This window comes from Bos grunniens, chromosome 9 (assembly GCF_055505025.1).
Source record: "Bos grunniens cultivar Pamir isolate PY7600 chromosome 9, Bosgru_T2T1.0, whole genome shotgun sequence".
Taxonomy (NCBI): Eukaryota; Metazoa; Chordata; class Mammalia; order Artiodactyla; family Bovidae; genus Bos; species Bos grunniens.
Window position 1 is genome coordinate 85,997,639 of NC_141173.1, and position 21,141 is coordinate 86,018,779.

Below are 21,141 nucleotides of genomic sequence, written 5' to 3' on the forward strand. Positions count from 1 at the left end.
GCACTGTGTGGATCAATGATGAGCAAAACCAAATACAGTTTCTAACATCATAGCATATTCACTGTCATGCTCACCAATTTTATTTTGAAGTTTTATGGGCGAGAAGACGTGAGATGATGACGAAGGATAAGTTCTCCTTTTAAAGTCATACTCGAGCATCTCCTTGTGATACCTTCTTATACCTTCTTTGCCTTCTGTAGTGTTATCTTTTTATACATTTTCTGAAATATATTATTATAATAAATGATTATTACTTTCAGGGTTATTTGTAAAAGATAAAGGAAAAAGTTTTTCTTAATTTGGTTCTTGGCATATTTATATGGATGTTTTGAGGCTCCAGAAATGGCAATTAGCATAAATATCCCAACTGGTGCATTTTGTTAGCTTGAGTTCACATAACATAGATGAATCACCCTGACTTTTTTTTCCCCTTAGCTGTTTGCTTACCATCGTAATTGGTTCTATTGCAGGTGGGTAGTGTGATCTTGGGCTTCCCAGGTGGCGCAGTGGTAAAGAGTCCATCTGCCAGTACAGGAGACTCAAGGGACATGGTTTCAATCCCTGGGAAGATCCCCTGGAGTAGGAAATGGCAACCCACTCCAGTATTCCTGCCAGGGGAATTCATGGACAGAGAAGCCTGGCGGGCTACAGTCCATGGGATCACAAAAGTCAGACACAACTCAGGGACTGAGCACACAGTGTGATCTTAATTTCCTTTGGTATATTTGAGTGATTTAATCTCATGAATGACTGATGAGTTGAAGATATATTTCAGATTTTAAAATTCCATCATTATTGTTAACATTTCTCTGCCTGATGGATTTAATGAAAGAAAGTCATCTATTAATACTTCACATGTACTCACTGATTCATAAGGAAGTAGTGTAACAACTCTGAAGTCTGTTTATATAAATGATCCATAGGAACTGGTTCTAATTCATTTATTTTTACCATGATTACAACTTTTAGTTGAGCAAATATTGAACTTTATTAATCCCACCTATGTATCCTGCTGGGTAATAATATGTATTGGCACATGTATTTAAGATTCTTCAGGCTTTGAACAAAAATGTTGCCATGGGAACTTGATTTCATAGCCCATAGTCCTTTGCGGAACTACACCTGCCTTATGGTAGAGGTTTCCATGGCAACAGTTTTGTTCAGGGAACATAGAACTTGAACCGAATATGCCACGAGTCTCTTTTAAATGTGTGCATTGATAGTCATTATATTACTATAGTTAATGGTGTATTAGAAATACCAGTGGCCCCTTGGTGGGCCACAGTGTTGTTCTTTATTTCAGTGAATAGATTCATATTGAGTTTAGTAGTCACGGGGCATAGGATTGGAAATTAAAGCCATTTCTAGTCTCTTTTCACTGTCTCTCTCCACCCTTCACTCATTTGACCCTCCTGCTAGAATGTAGTGAAGTAATCCTCCATGGCTGGCATGACCAGAATGATCATTTGTGATAATGCAGAGCTGTAAGGAAAAGATGTGTAACTCATGTCTGGCCAAGCTCAGCAGCCTCTATTTTAAAGGGCAGCATCCATCTTGGGAGCACTAATGCTCCAGAATATTCCACTAATGGTTCTTCACATATACTTTTCTCCCAAGAAGGTCATAGGCTCTAATAATAAAGCATCGTGAGGATGGGATAAGAATTAGTATTTGTATTTCTGATTCACTGTCTGGTCTCTTTATTTCTTATATTCACTCATGACATTAAAAATGTTGACAACTCCTAAATTAAAGTAGCCCGAGTTTGTTCTTTGCTCGTCATTCATTTGCTTCGTATAACATTTATAACTGAGGCCATGCGGGAAGAGTATGCGAGGGCCTTGCATCAGATAATCCAGGGTTGTCACTGTTGTGTTATTATGGTTCTATCAGCTGTTAGATGCATCCTCATCCTTCAGGACACTGCTCCTATTGCTGCTAGGTATGCTGGCATGTTGCTAGTTCTTGGCAGGTCTCAAAACATGCTGCAGAGAAGTTTGCTGCAGCCTCAGCTGCTGCTCACAGTCTACAAAAGAACTGACTGAGGGCTATTATTAGTGCCAATCATCCACCACCCACAAGGGTACCAAAGGGACGTTAAAAGACCATGGGGCTGCTTTCAGCAGAAACCCTAATCAGATCATCTTCCTTGATCAGGGAAAGGAATGTAGGAAAATGAGGTGGGTTAAAGGAATTAGAGCAAGTCAATGCATTCTGAATGCATTCAGGACAAATTAGCTTGGAGTGCAAACAGAGATTGATTTGTCTGATTGAGTGGAAGCATAACTTAAGAAGCCTGAGGTCAGGCTTCTGCCAATTTAAGGCCTTGGAAAGTTAAACAATTACAAGGGAGTATGAGAAACACATTTATTTATAAAGAAGGAAGGGAGGGAAGAAGGGATGGTGAAGGGAGGAAGAGAAAGGAGGGAAGGATAGAGGAAAAAACAGACATAGCAAATGGTAAACTTAGGAAGTCCATCTAGAGGAATGTCATTACAAAAACTGTAGGTGAGTTTTTGGTTTGGTTTTGTTTCTGGCTGGTGGGATCTTAGTTCTCCAAATAGGGATTGAACCTGGGCCCTTGGTGATGAAAGCATGGAGTCCTCACCACTGGACTGCCAGGGAATTCCCTAGGTGAGTTTCAGTAAAAGGAAAATACAAGGAAGAAAATACAATGTAAGAGAGTATGTACTAGATCAGGAATCAGATAATCTTGATCCTCTAACTCACCTGTAACCTTGGATTCATCATCTTAGTTGCCTTTCTGTAAATTAAATGATGAGACCAGATCCAACTCTGCATTCCATGGAGTAAATGAGTGAAAGTCACTCAGTGATGTCCAGCTCTTTGCAACCCCATGGACTATACAGTCCATGAAATTCTCCAGACCAGAATACTGGAGTGGGTAGCCTTTGCCTTCTCCAGGGCATCTTCCCAACCCAGGGATTGAACCCAGGTCTTCTGCATTGCAGGCGGATTCTTTACTAGCTGAGCCACAAGGGAAGCCCATATTCCATGGATGTGTCTGCAAATATGGTGGAAAAAGGCTTATGGGAAGCACTTTTGTCTCCTGAACAACTCCTTGGAATAGACCATCTCAGCTTTTATTTGCTAATGTCTATAATGAGCTTTCCTTTGAAGAATTTTCCTCCTGGATTATACAAAGTTGTAAAACTATTGGAATGGCTGATTTCCTAAATTCTGTCCGGCACCAATACTACATTATGACCTCAATCTCTTCCAAGCTTATAAAATGATGGCTTTTAGCTGTTGTTTAAAATAGCTATGAGAGTGTTGAGTTCACAAACATCACTCAGTCAGTATTTCTTAAGTTGAACTGAATTGAATTCCATCAGTCCTGAAAATGGACTGTACAGATTCTTTTTGTAAAATGCCAGAGAGATGATTTAAGTCAATGAGAAGGCTGGTAACCCCAAACAAATCATAGTCCTGCCCTTGCAAAAATGAAAACAAAGTTTGGCCACTTTGGGGAGATTTTGTGCAATTTGGGTCACTGGATATTAAATTCAAAGGAAGCTGAAGACCGTAACCTCCGGGGGAGCTGAAGAAAGAAAGATATTATAACCACAGCAAGAACAGGCAAAGGAAGAGGGGCCTGACAGGTATACCAGAGGAGGACAGATTAAAACACCAAGACTTTAGCCCTTTAAACATGAAAGTGGAGGTGCTATAATCAAAGTCTGAAACCTGTAAGGAATATGAATGTGATGAACACAGATTTGGTCATCCACTTTTGGATGATTATTACAAGGGAATCAACACTCCTTGCAACTTTAGAGAGATGTTTGCTGTTGCTGTTGTTGTTTAGTGGCTAAGTCATGTCCGACTCTTGCAACCCCATGGACTGTAGCCCGCCAGGGTCTTCTGTTCATGGGATTTAGAGAGACGAGTTTAAGTCAAAAGGAACTTCTGCTTCACATGTAAAGTCATTCACTAGCAGGATTTATTACTCTCAAAGTTTGAATAAACTGGACATGTAAAACTTAGATCCAGTGGGGGCGCATGCAGTAGGCTGATTATTTAAGCCCCTGCCACTACAGCAGTTTTCTATGTGTGACCTGGTTCCTGTGCCAGAGGTGGGAGGAGAAACATGTCACTCTAGATTTTGCTCTCCAGATGGGATGTGGAAGTCTACTAAGACAGGTGAGCTTCTCTTAGTTCACAAGGAGTTGACTTAATGTACAACATAGTCTTAGTTTCTATGCCTGATCTCACAATTATATCTAAGAAGAGAGAGGCAAGTTCTCCCATCCTTTTTCTCCTGAAATTTTTGCTTACTTTTGCTAAAATCTAGGAGGTGATGATATTCCTCCAAAGTATATGGGTGTATGCATACACACATATAGACATATAGACATATAAATTTCAGCAGAACTGTTCGAATCCCTAAAGGATGACGCCATCAAGATTTTGCATTCATTATGTCAGCAAATCTGGAAGACCCAGCAGTGGCCGCAGAACTGGAAAAAGTCAGTCCTTATCCCAGCTCCCAAGAAGGGTACCACCAAAGAATGGGCTAACCATCAGACAATTGCACTCATCTCCCTTTCTAGTAAGGTCTTGCTTAAAATCTTGCATGCTAGGCTTATGTAGCTCAAACGGTAAAGAATCTGCCTGCCATGCAGGAGACCAGGGTTCGATTCCCGGGTTGGGAAGTTCCTCTGGAGAAGGGAATGGCAATCCACTCCAGTATTCTTGCCTGGAGAATTCCATGGACAGAGAAGCCTGGTGGGCTACAGTCTGTGGGGTCGCAAAGTGTTGGACACGACTGAGTGACTAACACACACACACACACACACACACAGGCTTATGTGAACCTAGAACTTCCAGATGTCCAAGCAGGGTTTAGAAAAGGAAGAAGAACTAAATATCAAATTGGCAACATTTGCTGGATTATAGAGAAAGCTTCCCTGATAGCTCAGTTGGTAAAGAATCCACCTGCAATGCAGGAGACCCTGGTTCAATTCCTGGGTCAGGAAGATCTGCTGGAGAAGGGATAGGCTACCCACTCTAGTATTCTTGGGCTTCCCTTGTGGCTCAGCTGGTAAAAAATCTGCCTGCAATACAAGAGACCCAGGTTCAATCCCTGGGTTGGGAAGATCCCCTGGAGAAGGGAAAGACTACCCACTCTAGTATTCTGGTCTGGAGAATTCCATGAACTGTATAGTCCTTGGGGGTCACAAAGAGTCAGACATAACTGAGAGACTTTCACTTTCAGAGAAAGAAATGGAATTTCAGAAAAAAAAGACAAAAAACATCTATCTCTGTTTCACTGACTATGCTAAATCTTTTGACTGTGTGGATCATGACAAACTGTGGAGAACTCTTAGAGAGATGGGAGTACCAGACCATCTTACCTATCTCCTGAGAAACCTGTATGCCGGTCAAGAAGCAACGGTTAGAACCCTGTATGGAACAACTGATTGGTTCAAGATCGAGAAAGGAGTACAACAAGGCTATCTGCTGTTGCCCTGTTAACCCATATGCTGAACCCATCATGAGAAATGCTGGGCTGGATGAGTTATAAGCTGAAATCAAGATAAGCAGGAGAAATAGCAACAACCTCAGATATGCAGATAATACCACTCTAATGGCAGAAAGCGAAGAGGAACCCAAGAGCTTCTTGATTAGGGTGAAGGAGGAAAGTGAAAGAACCAACTTATGACTAAATATTAAGAAAACTGAGATCATGGCATCCAGCCATTACTTCATGGCAGATAGAACAGGAAAAGGTGGAAATAATGACAGCTTTCCTCTTCTTGGGCTCTAAAATCACTGCAGACAGTGACTGCAGCCATGACATCAGAAAACGATTGCTTCTTGGCAAGAAAGTGATGACAAACCTTGACAGTGTATTGAAAAGCAGAGACATTACTCTGCTGACAAAGGTCCATATAGTCAAGTCTATGGTCTTCCCAGCAGTCACATATGGTTGTGACAGCTGGACTGTAAAGAAGGCAGAATGCCGAAGAATTAATACCTTTGAACTGTGATGCTGGAGAAGACTCCTGAAAATCCCTTGGACAGCAAGATCAAACCAGTCAATCTTAAGGGAGATCAACACTTAATATTCACTGGAAGGACTGAAGCTGAAGCTCCAGTATTTTGGTCATCTGACGTGAACAGACACCTCATTGGCAAAGTCCCTGATGCTGGGAAAGATTGAGAACAGAAGGAGAAGAGGGCATCAGAGGAAGAGATGGCTGGGTGGCCTCAGCGATGCAATGAACATGAACTTGGGCAAGCTTCGGGAGATGGTGAGGGGCAGAGAGGCCTGGAATGCTGCAGTTCATGGGGTCACAGAGTTGGACACGACTGGGTGACTGAACAACAAGAGCATGTGTTTATATAATCTTTGTGTGTACACATAGGTCACTAGCGTAACTTTCCCAGTGGTGCCTCAAGAGCCCCATGATTTATAATGTTTGCCTGGTGGATGAAGATGGAATGAGGACTGTTCATGTAAAAGCAGCCTTGTGTGGAAAGCCCAGATGTATAAGACTGCCTTAGAGGTTCTCATTCTAAGCAGTTGCAGATGGTTCTTCCTGGGCAGCTAGAACTTTGGGTGTGGTGAGCTGTGCCAGAAAGGAATGATGAAGCATAATAAGGTTGCCAATCTATATAGATGCCAGGTTGTGGGGGTCCCTGGTTGCTCTGTTATAAATGGGTTTATTATTTCATAAGTAATAGGACTCCAGTTAAGCATGATTTGAACAAAATGAAATTTGCGGTTGAGGAGGCTCGTTCTAGAAGTGGATGAAGAGTGGGTTGCTGGCAACGGTGAAGACAGAGAGATCTGGGTTTAAAGGTGATGTGTTAATACAGGAGAGAATAAAAGGGCCTGAATCTACAATAGTCACAATGGGCTTGGAGAGGAAGAATGGAAAGAAGTTTGTCTCTTTCTCCCTCCTGATAAGCTCTTTCCATTTGCACTTCTGTCTCATTAAGTGGAGGATGATGTCACGGAAGAGGGCAGCTTGGTGAACTTTGTGGATTTGTTCCCTGCCACACGCCCTGTGCTTTCATTTCCTTCTCCTTTTTTTACTACTTGTTAAATTTCATTCAGGTCTTCTGGATAAGAGAAAAGGAAAAAAAAAAAAAAAGGAAGTGGGATCATTCTAGTTCCTTAATAGCAAAATAGCTAATAGGTTATGAATGAGATGAGTTTATTATTTTTTCACTAAGCCAGGATTTTCTGTAATGAATTTTGTCATGGAGATCTAATTAAGCCCTAATAGCAGTCACTGAGAATAGTAACAGGAACCATGTTAAGTAGGTTCTTGGTAGGTTTTTTTTTTTTTTTCCCTCCTATTGTTACCTCTTCTAACCTTTACAATGCACTTTTTTGGAAGAAATCTATAGCCTCCCTACCAGGGACTTATTTAGGTACAAAGTTACATACATCTTCCAAACACAAAAGCTTTATCCTCTGGCAAAGGGTAGAGGTTCCTAAAGAAGTGTAGAAAACTTCCTTTTTTGTTTTCATGTGAGGATGAAGTTAAAATATCCAGATCTGACTAAATTACCTCATCTTTAAGTAACAAACATAAGTTACAAAAGAAGTTGAATATAAGCTCTTTCATCGCAAAAATAAAATAATATCGAATATGGAATAAATATATCAAAGGCTTTAAATTCTGTGAAAAAGCAGTCAAACAGTCAAACTCTGACTTCTCTCCCTATTTGAACAACTATCACACTTATTTTTATTTTATCTTTTTCTTTTCCATTATGGTTTATTACAGGTTATTGAATATAGTTTCCTGTGATACACACTAGAACCTTGTTGTTTATCCACTCTATATGTAGTATGCTAATTGCAAACTCTCTATCTGTCCCTTCCCCGCCCCAATCACACTTAGTAATTTGAATTTTTTTATAGTAAATTCAAGCATATGTCAATGGTTTGGCACAAAACAACAAAAAAGAGACTTTTCACCCCAAATCTGCTCAAGCTATTAGCATTCCCTTTGCTCTTGCTCTTTTTCTTTTCCTCCCAACATAACATCTCGAGGCCAAAGATGAAAAGACTTATTGGATTCTCTGTTGTCAATTGGACAAGCCCTCTCTGGGGTCCTTTCTGTCAAGATCCTCAGATTCCAGTTGAATTTAAAACAGATCTAGAGACTTAGGGAATGTGGCAGCCGTGTGTTCAGGGAAACAGAGAAAGTTATTTTTAAAATATCTTACAAGATCTTCATTCCCAAGACTGTTTGAGGGAAACTTGGCGGATGGTTCAGTGTTTGTAAGCAGCAAAGTACACAAGAGTGCTCTGGAAACGAATGGTGGTCACTTATGACAGCCATTAATGAATGCACACACTGAAATTTTCCAGCCAAAATTTTTTTACTTATTAAATGAAGACATGTAAGGAATCTGTAACATTTTCACTGTTTGAGCAAGACCCTGTTCCTTTGGTAGAACCTCAGGCTATGTTTTCCTTTACTTCAAAGAACCATGACTTTAATCTCTTATTAAAATCTAGAAGAAATGATCTTATATTGCATTTTCCAAAAAGTTGTATTCTATTTCTTTCTTATTTTAGTAGAATCTCAACTGTCTAATCAGTGTTCTAATACTGAAATATATTCAGTTGAATTGTGTGATATGGCAGAAAAAACAAGGATAACAAAAAAATAACATAGTCATGTCAAGAAGAGCAGGGAAAGGTAGTGTATAAGATAAGAGATATTATTGCTGACAAATGCTTATATGACTTATAAAAATAGTTTAAATATAAAAATAAGTTTAAGTTTGCTGTAACATTTTTCTCTCTTTCTTAAGAGTGTTTTTTAAAGCACAGTGCTTACCAAATTCTCTTTTAAAATATTAGGGACAGGAATGAGTGTTCATACTTAATTTCTCTTGTATTATTATCCACACTGATATTTGTCTCCTTCATTGCTCAAGCCATAAAAAAATGTGAATTTCCCTGTCTTTTTATGTGTACTTAATTCCGATTGATTTTACTGACAAGAGTGCATTTAGGAGAATTCTCCAAATATTCCACAATGTAAAATTGTCCCTGTAATCTGTCTAGTCTCCTGATCACCAACCTCACTTATTTTTATTCTTTCTGTCCTGTCATGCAAATTTCCGTTTTGATTAAATGTCCCTGCTCCTCCTCCTTTTGAGCTAAATCACCACCCATCCCAGACCAAAATCACTCAGCCCTCTGGTCACCCTAATTATTAATCCTTTGGTATCTAGTCTGCTTCACAATGAGTACTTTTCACTACCTAATTGCTTTATCACATCAGTATACATGGCTTCTTTCTCTAGACTATAATCTTTTGTGCCCAGGATACTGTCAAGTATCACTTCTGTATTAAAGTATACATTTAGCCCTTAGAATTAACCAGAGGCTCTCAAATCCTAGTCTGTAAAAAAGTTTCCCCAAAATGAAAGAAAAAGTGATAGTAATATAGTGAGTTAGTCACTAAACTCAAGTTACTTGATAGTTTTTATTCTCAAATAATGTTCTCTAGGAAGTTTAGTAATAAAGGTCCTTTTTAGAAGTACAGTACTAGTAATTTTAAATAGCAGTTTAAATAAAAATTTTTATTTAAAAAAAAAACCAGAAACTTAATGCCAGTCCCTGAGATCCTTTGGGACTGAAATCCTAACGGGAGAACCACAGGTTGATGGTCTAGTCCCATCAAACCTTGGCAATTGTTTCTTCCTGGGAGCTCCTATCACTAATTGCATGACTCTTTGGCCAGTCAGCCTAGGCTCTGTGGCTCTTCATCTTTTTAAATATATTCCTATATCTGAGCTGATTTAAAGAAAAGCCTCACTTAATACTTATCTTTTCATATTCTTGACACCTATTAAGATTACTGACAGCAAATCTTGAAAATATACTTGTTGAATAATTGAGTACTCAGAATTAGTCAAAATTTGGAGAGCTAAAAGAAGCCACGGATTTTGGTAGATTAATTTTTATTAAGTGAATTAAGCTTACATATTTCATACACTAAAATATCAAAAGCTATGATAAATTAACTAATGTATTCTCTAGATGCCATTATTGGAAGGGTATTGAAAACTACGTTGATTTTACAAGTCCTATATAAAATTCTACTAAATGCTTAAGGAAAGAAAAAAGAGTAATTTAACAAGACTGCATTGTTTTGCTAGTCAGTTCAGTGACTATAAACTTTATTGTGGTTCCAATGGAGAGTTATTTCTTCTGCATTTAGGCATATAAAATAGAATCTATTTTTCTGTGTAGGTATGGATAGTTTTAACATTGTTTTTTTTTGAATCAAGAAATACTCTTCTAAGTTGTATCTAGCTATCAGTTCCATTCTTACCAATACTCTTAGTCTGTGGAACATATTTTCTGCTGAGCACTGTGAAATTTAATTCAGAAGTACTGCTTTATTGATGCTTCGTTTTTGTGACCTTTCCAGTCCTGTGTTGGTGACATATTGGTCCTCTGTCTCCAGCGCTTTGAGAATCTAATAGATAGGATGGAATGGGTCAGATAATGAAAGTCCCTGGTACATTAACTTTCAATTTCATGAATGTCTGAATATTGCAGAGAAGATGAATAGCAGGACTTTCTTTGCTTTTGCATTTTAACATTTATAAGCTAGTTAAATTCCCCTTGTATTATCAGCAGCAGAGTCCAAGTCTACAGTATTAACACATACATTTATATTTTGGAACAGCAGTGTAAGAGTTTAAAATAATTTATAAACCACAGCTCAGGCAACTTATAAATGCCTGTTACTAAAAGAGATGAATAAATAGGAGTTTGATTTCTTGAGTTATGGCATATGAAGTACACATTGAGAAGGCTCCTTCATTTCTCTTCCTGTTACTGATGTGAGAAGAGAGTAGGAGTGTGTCATAAGTCATATGACTGATCTATTATCAGGTAGTTACAATTCTCCCCCAAATGAGTGTTATTGTTTTGAAGCATTCAAAGATGTTATAGCAAGCATAGTTGTTTGAAAGAATCTTTTGAAACAGACTAATTTTGGAGATAAGACTCAAAATCACCAGCCTGATAAGAAATAAAGAAAGGGCCTGAGTGATTAGGTGAAGACAAGGATGAGAAGGCACACAGCTGAGTGTTGGGGTTTGGACACTGATATGTGAACTCATTTGTATTCTCTTGGGTAATTTCATAGACACTGTAACATCTGCCATTGCCCTGTTTCATTCTCACCACTATATTGATGGTATCCATTTTTATGAAATATAGCCAGAATTACAAATACAGTTTGGTTTTTTGGATTATGCTTGGTCATCCAGCTATGCTTAAAATTTGTGATGGATGCTACAGTGCCATTTAGCTTATCACTGCAATTTTTATTGTATTTACCCTTCTCTGTAAAAGTTCTAGATTTCTCAGTTGGGATGCACTGTGCAAAATAGCGAATGAAACATGATAAAGTGATGAAATTAACATCATTAGACTTTTTCTTATGTAGAGAAATACGTGTATACTGACTTTTGTTATGAAAAAAACTGGGATCCTAAGTTTTCAGAAATACACTCTTTATTGTCTTTGATTGTAACCATGAATGGATATGGAATATCAATTAATACAGCAGTTTTAGAAACATCAAAAAACAACAACAAAAACCTTGTGCTGACGTGCTGTGCTAGAAAAACTGTTTGGGGGTTCTGAGATCCTGCTCTGAGAAATGTCATCATTGGTTTGATCCAATGGGAAACTCTGATGGGGAAACTTCAGCTGACCTATCTCTCTAAATACATAATCAAATGTATGTAGTATATGCTTTTATATCTTGACAAAGAAATAAAAAGTCAGTCTACAATAAGGCAGGGTGTATATGGCAGTGTGTAATGATTGTGGTGTTTGGACCACTGTTTTATTATCTGATTTCTTTGAGAAGACATCAGGCTTCTGGTTCTGGTTCCATGCTCTCCCATAGTGCCATCATTCTCTCAGAAAAGTCATCTGTTTTCTCAGTTGCTAGTTCATTTAAATAACTACCCAGGAACATTTTTCTTCAGCTCATCTTAACTTCAACCCAGTTCACACATGTAGTGTCCACACATGATGAACCACCTCTGCCTTCATTTCAGCCTGTTTAGATCCACCAGGTGGCCTCACCTATTAGACAGGACATCATTGGCAGATACTTAATAGCACTCCTTGCATTTTCTAACTGTGCCATTCCTGGGCCTGTTTACTCTGATTTCCATTCCTCAACTTTATTCTGATCTGCTACATATCACAAGTGGCTGATCCCTGCATCACCCATATCTGCTGGATTCTGACAGGGTTGGTCCAGGGGGGAAATGAGCACTCACATGAGATGGGGAGGGAAAGGAAGAGGCTGAGATATTCCTCCCCTTTCCACTGCCTCGGGTCAGATCTCCAGAAGGATCTGCATCGTCTCCTTGGCTCCAGTTCCTTCTGAATAGGTCCTCTAAGACTACAGAAAGCGTGGGAGGTTGCAACCGGTCTTTGACTGTGTGGATCACAATAAACTGTGGAAAATTCTGAAAGAGATGGGGATACCAGACCACCTGACCTGCCTCTTGAGAAATCTGTATGCAGGTCAGGAAGCAACAGTTACAACTGGACATGGAACAACAGACTGGTTCCAAATAGGAAAAGGAGTTCATCAAGGCTGTATATTGTCACCCTGCTTATTTAACTTATATGCTGAGTACATCATGAGAAATGCTGGACTGGAAGAAGCACAAGCTAGAATCAAGCCGGGAGAAATATCAAGAACCTCAGATATGCAGATGACATCACCCTTATGGCAGAAAGTGAGGAAGAACTCAAAAGCCTCTTGATGAAAGTGAAAATGGAGAGTGATAAAGTTGGCTTAAGGCTCAACATTCAGAAAACGAAGATCATGGCATCCGGTCCCATCACTTCATGGGGAATAGATGGGGAAACAGTGGAAACAGTGTCAGACTTTATTTTTCTGGGCTCCAAAATCACTGCAGATGGTGACTGCAGCCATAAAATTAAAAGACGCTTAATCCTTGGAAGGAAAGTTATGAACAAACTAGATAGCACATTGAAAAGCAGAGACATTACTATGCCAACAAAGGTCCGTCTAGTCAAGGCTATGGTTTTTCCTGTGGTCACGTATGGATGTGAGAGTTGGACTGTGAAGAAGGCTGAGTGCCGAAGAATTGATGCTTTTGAACTGTGGTGTTGGAGAAGACTCTTGAGAGTCCCTTGGACTGCAAGGAGATCCAACCAGTCCATTCTGAAGGAGATCAGCCCTGGGATTTCTTTGGAAGGAATGATACTAAAGCTGAAACTCCAGTACTTTGGCCACCTCATGCGAAGAGCTGACTCACTGGAAAAGACTCTGATGCTGGGAGGGATTGGGGGCAGGAGAAGAAGGGGACGACAGAGGATGAGATGGCTGGATGGCATCACAGATTCAATGGATGTGAGTCTGAGTGAACTCCGGGAATTGGTGATGGACAGGGAGGCCTGGCGTGCTGCGATTCATGGGGTCGCAAAGAGTCAGACACGACTAAGCAACTGAACTGAACTGAACTGAACTGAAGGCTACAGATGTTGCTGAGTGGTGCAGGCCTCTGGTCTTGGTTACTTCACCTCCTCCTTCCACCTCTCTCTCTAAGTAGCAGTGGCTTCCTACTATGTTTATCTGCAGATTGTATTACTACCCGTGTTTGGCTTCTCAGCTCTTTAATTGCCTGTATTATAAACAAGTCTTTGCAACAAATATGCTCTTTATAAATGCAAAGATTTGCTTCTGTTTTCCTAGTTGGAGCCTAATATACACTGTAACTATTTCATATACATTCTCCTCTATAAGCTATTCTCAAAGAAGGGTAAATTCAAAATTTCTCATCCAGCTCATTTCTTCAACCATAACAGACTCATTTCCTGATGAGTGTTTTAATTGATTAGTGTGCAGATTCAAAAAGATTACCATTTCTAGGAAGTTTGGGATCAAATTGTACACACTGTTATATTTGAAATTGATAACCAATAAAGACCTACTAGAAAGTACAGAGAACTGCTCAATGCTACCTGGCAGCATAGGAGAGGAGAGGAGAGGAGATTGAGGGGAGAATGGATACAAGTATATGTTTGGCTGAGACCCTTTGCTGCCCACCTGAATTTATCACAACATTGTTAATCAGCTATACTCCATTGCAAAATTAAAATGTTAAAAAAAATCACCATCCCGAATTCTTCTTGCCTAGTGTACACAATTAGAAATCATCTGTCTACCTGTGGATGTTTTGGGTTCTTTGTACTTATTAAGCATGCACCAATCCTGCCTTAAATCCACTATTTAAAAGCATAGATTGCAAGTCCTTTAAACTCAGTCACTGCAGTTTTTCTGTGTATCCCTCATGGACCTAAAGCAATACGGTGTACATAGTAGGTTTTCAAAAATATTTTTTAAATGAGTTAATGACATTTGCTTTTAAACAAAAAAATGAAGTTTATATTAAAATACTCCTTTGAAAATAATGAGGTCAGTTGCCAATTGCTAGAAAAAACCCAAAAGAAAAACAGAGAACATGTTCTTCTGAAACACCTGAGACAATTGGACTACATATATGGAAAGGATGTGCTCTTATATTCTGATAGACAGGCTGAGAGTGTTAATATTCTCTTTTTAGAGATAGACTCACCCTTCAACTTTGCCAAGAGCAATCAATCCAGTAAGTATATTCTTACATTCTGATGGTTACATTATTTTCTTTTATATAAGTGGAGACTGTTGGTTGTTGGTCCACACAGTATTCGCTCCCTTTTTACTCCTTTCTGTGTATTTCCACCTCAAATCTCATGGCTTCTGGGGAAAATGGCACTTTGCTAAGTAGTGGAAGATATTAGTCTAAAGCAGGCAGGACAGTCTGATTCTCCTCACTATCATGATTGGTTCAGATAGCCTAGAATTAAGCCAGTCAGTTCATGGAATTCCTTTGGCCCATCTGGATATAGATTGGTTTAAGAAAGGATTTATGACCCAATTTAGGTCAGTGAGATATAGAAGAGAAACCTAGAAACTTCTGAGAAAGTTTCCGGAAGAAATGTTATGCCCCATTCTGGACTATGAAGTACATAAATATGATATTTAGAGTTGCTACAACCATCTTTGCTTTCGTGATGGAAACGGGCATTAGGATGAAGCTGACCTTATAGGAAACAGAGTGGAGAGATATAAATAAATTGGGTCCTTGGTATAATAACATCATTGATTAATTGACTCAGAATTACTCCTATGTCTATACTCTCCTGTTTGACTAACCATTTGAGTAGAGTTTGCTTTTGAATGCAGTGGAAAATATCTCAAGTGGTAGACCATGCTGCAAACTAAAATATTAACTCTAAACACAGGGGGCTCTAAACACAGGGGGAAATTAAACTATCAGAAGAGGAACCAAAGGGGAAGAACTCCTGTGCCTCTTCCTTCCTTCGTTCTTGCTTTCTTTTCTTGTAGTCATCGCCTTCCAGATGCTCATGGTATAGTGATTCACTGTCAATATGGGGTATTTAATTATCAAAATGTGTGTCATGTTAAAGGAACATGTATAGGCAGTGCTTGCTTCACTCAACAGATTCAAAAAGAATTTAGGATTCTCAAGTACTGAGGAGCTTGAAAGAGAGATTTGCATGACTAGAGGCCTTCTACCAATACATTTTGACGAGTGTGGAAAATAGTTTCAAAACTACAGACCTGTTGAGAAAAACATATGAATTGGCCATTGAAATATTACGACAAATACTAGAAAATAAAAATGCAAAATGAAGAGTTGGAGGTTGAGTAAGAACCTAGTGTCAAAACATATCATGATTTAGATCTAAGCACAGGGATCTTGGAATAATCAGAGACTTCTGTGTTCAGTTCTTGGCCCTGTCTTTGAACCAAGTTTTCTTATCTGTAAAATGGGGGTTATAATGCTTGTTTCGTGGTGTTGTAAAAATTTAAACAACAGTGTGTATTTAAGTGCCCATAGAATATTACCTAAGACATAGTCGGCATAAGAATCATCTCCTCCTCCTTTTATTATTGTTTCTAGTATCATCATTAAGCAACAGCTGTCACCTCTCAACTTCCTGTCCCTTGATGCTATTTTCCTGACTTAGTTCAATCAGCCTGACTCTGGAGGAGTGAGACTTCCCCAGCCCTGGATTTGTGCTAAGATCTCTGAATTGGCATATCTCAGGGATCGATGACAGGTAGATGAGATTTATCTAGGCTCAGGGTTAAAGAGTAAACTTTATTAAACTAGGACTTACTTGTAAGCCATATTCACTTGGTGTGAATAAGGAAAATGAGCAGCAGTCCTTTTTCAAGGTCAAAGGCAAAGACATCCTGGGGTCTAGAAAAAAATCACACTGATATTCATCTCCCACATTTTTAGCAAGTATAAAAAAGTTTAAATGAATTTCTGGAGTAGCTTGAATGTTATAACCTCTGAGATAGCATGTATAATTATCCCAGGCTCCATGGCTTCTTCCTACTTATGAACTCTGCCACTGTGCCCACACTTCTATATGACCACTTGTCTACTCAATTGTATCTCAGCGCTCATATGTGTGTCCCTCACCCCTTCAAACTGAATTCCTGATAAAAAGGACCACCGCATACTCTTGTTCATTGTCTCAAGAACCTCCCTTAGGATCTTGATGAAGGAACATACTTCACAAGATTCCAGTTGGGCAGAGTCCTGTTTCTGCCCATATCAGAGCTTGAGGCATCTGTGTCTCCTTCAAAATCTTTAAAATGACACGTTTCAAAGTCTCCATATTTATAATATGCTTATAAAGAATTTGATATCTGGATCAATCCAGTAGTTTATCAATTCTTGAAAAGTCACACTTGAATGTGACACTCATGGCTTAGGAGAAAAATGACAGAAGTGACATTTATAAGGTGACTATTATGTGTCAAAAGGCACTATTCAAACATTATACCATCTGACCCTCATGATAATCATGTGAGGGAGATGTTATTAAGACTGTTTTAAAATGAAGAAACTGAAACTCTGGAGTAGTCCAGTAATTTGTCTAATAGAAGTGGCCGAGTTGAGAATAGGAGTCAAGCCTTTGTTCCAAAGCCCATGTTTTTTCACTGTATATTTAATTTTTCTAAATAGATGTTCCTTTTCATTATGAGGTGTAGCATTCATCAAAGGAAATGTCTGTATATGTAAATTCCCTGTACTGATAAACCAAGTGATTATTTATAGCCTTTTGACATTTGCTGAGTTTTCCGCTCACATTTACATTAGCCTGACACCCCCTAGAGAAGGCTTGGAAATGTTTCAATGGCATGTCAGAGAGTTCTAATGTATACTCACATATTCATTCTAAAAACCTTTATTGAATGTTTTCTATGTGCAAGGCACTGTGCTCAGGTCAAATATATAAAATTTTCAAGGTGTGGTTACATAGAACATCCATGGCAATCGTTCTTCAAAACTTATTCTGGGCAGGGGTTCAAAAATGCGTGTATGGGGACTTTATCTGTGAGAAGCAGGTATATTCCTGGCAAATCAAACATAGACATTTAAACTTGGGAAGAAAAGCAGAGGATATAGACAGAAGAAGAAAACTCAGTGGGAAGGAGCAAGAGTTGAAACTTGGAAAACATTTGTAATCAGTGAAACTTGACTTGTAGTAGTGAAAGAGTGAGGATATGATATAGAAAACAAAAACCAAGTACATTCTCTTCTGTTTAGAAAATATGTCACCTTGGACACATAACTCAGTTCCTTGAAGCTAAGCTTCCTAACTGGTAAAATACAGCTGATACCGCTCTCAAATGAACCAGTAACAGTTTAGTAAAATATAGAGTAGAATACAAATGCCAACATGGTATCATTGTCAGTATTTATTATAAATTTTCTTTGATGCTCTGAAAATCTTGGAGATGAGCAGAAGCAAATGCAAGGTGAAGTGAAGAGAGTGCATGGTTGATGACTGACCTGGGGTTGGGGCATAGAGCTATGAAGAGGGAGAACTCATTTATACATATGTGTAAACATATGAGCTTCCCTTATAGTTCAATTGGTAAAGAATCTGCCTGCAATGCAGGAGATCCGGGTTTGATTCCTGGGTTGGGAAGATCCCCTGGAGAAGGAAATGGCAACCCACTCCAGTATTCTTGCCTGGAGAATCCCATGGACTGTAGCCTGCCAGGCTCCTCTGTCTATGGGGTTGCAAGAGTTAGACACAATTTAGTGACTAAACCAGCACCACCATAAACATATGATTCAAAAGAGGCAAAATAATAGATGGAAAAAATGGAAATGGAGTCTGGATTTTGAACTAGAAAAGTCAAAATGTTTATTCAAAATATATAGCACAATTAAAGAGGAATGGGAAGAGTTCTTTTTCTAGGATCTACATACAGCTCATGCTCTTCAAAATTTAAGAGACAACTAAAAGAGACAGAGATTTGTGATCCTGCAGATAGAGAAGCTTCAGTTCATGTGCTTTGTTTCTTTATCTGCTTTCTGTTATCATCCAAAGGAACATTTCTTGGTATGAAACAAAAACTATTTAATCTGAGTTTATTTAAGGTCAGATTATCCTGATTCAGTGCCCCGCTATTCAGAGTTACCTTTAGACTCACCTTTAATAAACTTGAAACATCAAAGATTTTCTATCTGAGCCAGTCAGAGAAAAATATAAATAAAGCCATGGAAGTTGTTTTATTTTGGTTTAAAGATCAAGTTCAAAGTGGTCTTCCACAATATTAAGTCAGACTAGATTTCCAGTTTGTATTTAATAGAAGGAGAACTCAGGTCTCTTTTCTCCTACTCGCATTAGTTTGGGCTCAGAGGCTATTTATTAAACAAAGGACAGCAGAACAAACTAATGTTAGGGGAGGAAATTGGTTTTCCTGCCATCCAACCTGTTTTTAAATTAGCAGAAGCAAGTGCTAATATAAAACCCTGTGACCAGTAATCACATTTTCCTTTCGCTTTGTTGGAAAATCACAGCCATCCGTATTAGCATTTCACACTAGTTAAGACAGTGCAGTAAAATGGTCCAAGGAGACTGTTCAGGGTGAGAACTGGAGAGGGAAAGGTGATTTGGGCAGTGAGATTTCCTGGGAAAAGCAGCTCAGTAGGCAGTTCCGTGTGGAGGCTAAAGCCTTTTTTTGGACAGCAATTCAAAAAGTAAATAAATAAATAAAGCTCAAAAGACAATGCTCATTGCTCCAGACCCACACGGGGTTATAGTTTACACAGGTGCTGACACAAAATCAATATTGCCACCACCTATTGATGATTTATTTCAGTAATTACTCTTGAACCCATAACTAAAATGCTGTCAAGATAGAACAGCCATGTCCTACTAAATGCTTGTGCTTTCTTCTTTCAGTAAATTAATTTACATGTAATAATCAAAACGGCACAGTGCCCTGATTGTGGCCAGTCAGCAATCTATTGAACGCTTTAGAAAACAGGGAGGGAAAATTAACAACCACTTTCAAACACCTTTGGCTGGGTGACTCAGGATTAGACCCCTCAGCAGTTATTTTCCCATTGATCTGGTTGAGGTTGCAAGTCTCAAGAATTCAATCTGTAAGTAGGAGGCACTGACAACCTTTCTCATCTGTCTCATGGGAGGATCTTAGCCAGGGTCCATAACAACCCTCCCATTGAGTTCCTAGTGAGTACTCGCCCAAGCTGTTGGGAAATTTTTCAGAAAGGAAATATATGTCTTTACTGGACAGTGGAGGAGCATTTATAAACAAATAATTGTTCTAGTGCTCCTTTATGATTTCAGCTGAAAGATACCTTTGTCATGGCTAACAATTGACCCTGGCTTTACCATCTCTAAATCCATTTCTTCTCCTAAGTCAGGAGTTCTTAATCTGGGATTCCTAAAGGTAGATGGGGGAAATGCATCATTATACTCAGTAACATTAGACAGAAACTTGGAATTTATTTTGATTATAATGTTGGCAATTAAGCACAATAGTTCTAGCAGTACCTATGGCTTTGAAGCCAGTAGAACTCACACACATTTTCTCGGAACTCTGAATCCTATGATAATTCAGAGCCCCACATCCTTCATCCTTGCATCTCGGCTCTCCCAAAGCTTTGAGTTGAGAAGACAGTGTTAGCTACTGGTCACTGTGCATTTGTCACATGCCAGACACTGTTTTAAGGACTTCACACACGTGAATCTATTTAACCCTTGAAGCAACCCAGTGAAGTACATCCTATTGTTTTTAATATCGTCATTTTAGACGTGGAGAAACTAAGGTTCAGAAGGTCAGTTCACCTAATTGATGATTAGTGGTGGAGGTGGAACTCGATCCATCTAGCTCTTGAGCCTAAATTCTTAATCACTCAGCCCTATTTCCCTATCAAGATACACAGGCTTTGCTAGGTGGTGTCAGGATAAAGCACCCACTGTCCACCGAAGCTGCTGAAGGTGCAATGTTCCAAACAGAAGCTCCTACACACTGTGATGACATGGTGCAGACCTCAACTGAACAATCTGGTCCCCCGTTAGATTAGCTATAGCACTCCAAGATGGCAGCACCACATTTTCTGGTTTTCAGTCATTCCATTTCTGTACAAAACAGACAAATCCCCTTGGGTATTCAGGTTTGAATCATTTTCTCAAACAAAGATCAGATATCTTGCCTAGTTCTGAATCCTTTAGGTCAGGGGTTGGCAAGCTTTTCCAGCAAAGGGCCTGACAGTAAATATTTAGGGTTCACAAGTCATAGAATCTCTGTCACAGCTATTCAACTCTGCTGTCATAGCTCAAAAAGTGGCCATAATTTGCTTATTTAGATGACTTGGAATTCTCTGTGATGGTTACTCTGATAATAAAAGGTATAATTGTTGAAGATAAATTTCTAGTTCTATTTGGTGTATACTTTTTTTTTTTCATAATTCTAGGTTTTAGTGATCTACCCAAGCAGGTGACTCCTTGATTCAGAAAACAAAACAAAACTTTCCACTTGTATCAAAAGATAATTTCTAAGTTATGAGAAAAAACATCCACAGCTGCAGCTTATATGTCATAGTCAGAAAGAGCAAAGTGTGTTATCTAATTTCCAGGGCATTGTCTTTAAAATGATGTCTTTTACTAACTTGGGATATTTCAAAATATTCATAAATATTCCAGATTTATGAAGGAGGTTC

The 21,141-nt window shown here is 38.9% G+C and overlaps 1 long non-coding RNA gene across 1 annotated transcript in view; it reads left to right on the plus strand.

The window, feature by feature from the left end:
- LOC147366280 (uncharacterized) overlaps positions 1 to 21,141 on the plus strand; it is a 186,412-nt gene that overhangs the window by 158,358 nt on the left and 6,913 nt on the right. Inside the window, exon 4 of the long non-coding RNA XR_015133291.1 lies at positions 1 to 21,141. This exon is cut by the window's right edge and continues 6,913 nt beyond it. This is a non-coding gene — a long non-coding RNA (uncharacterized LOC147366280).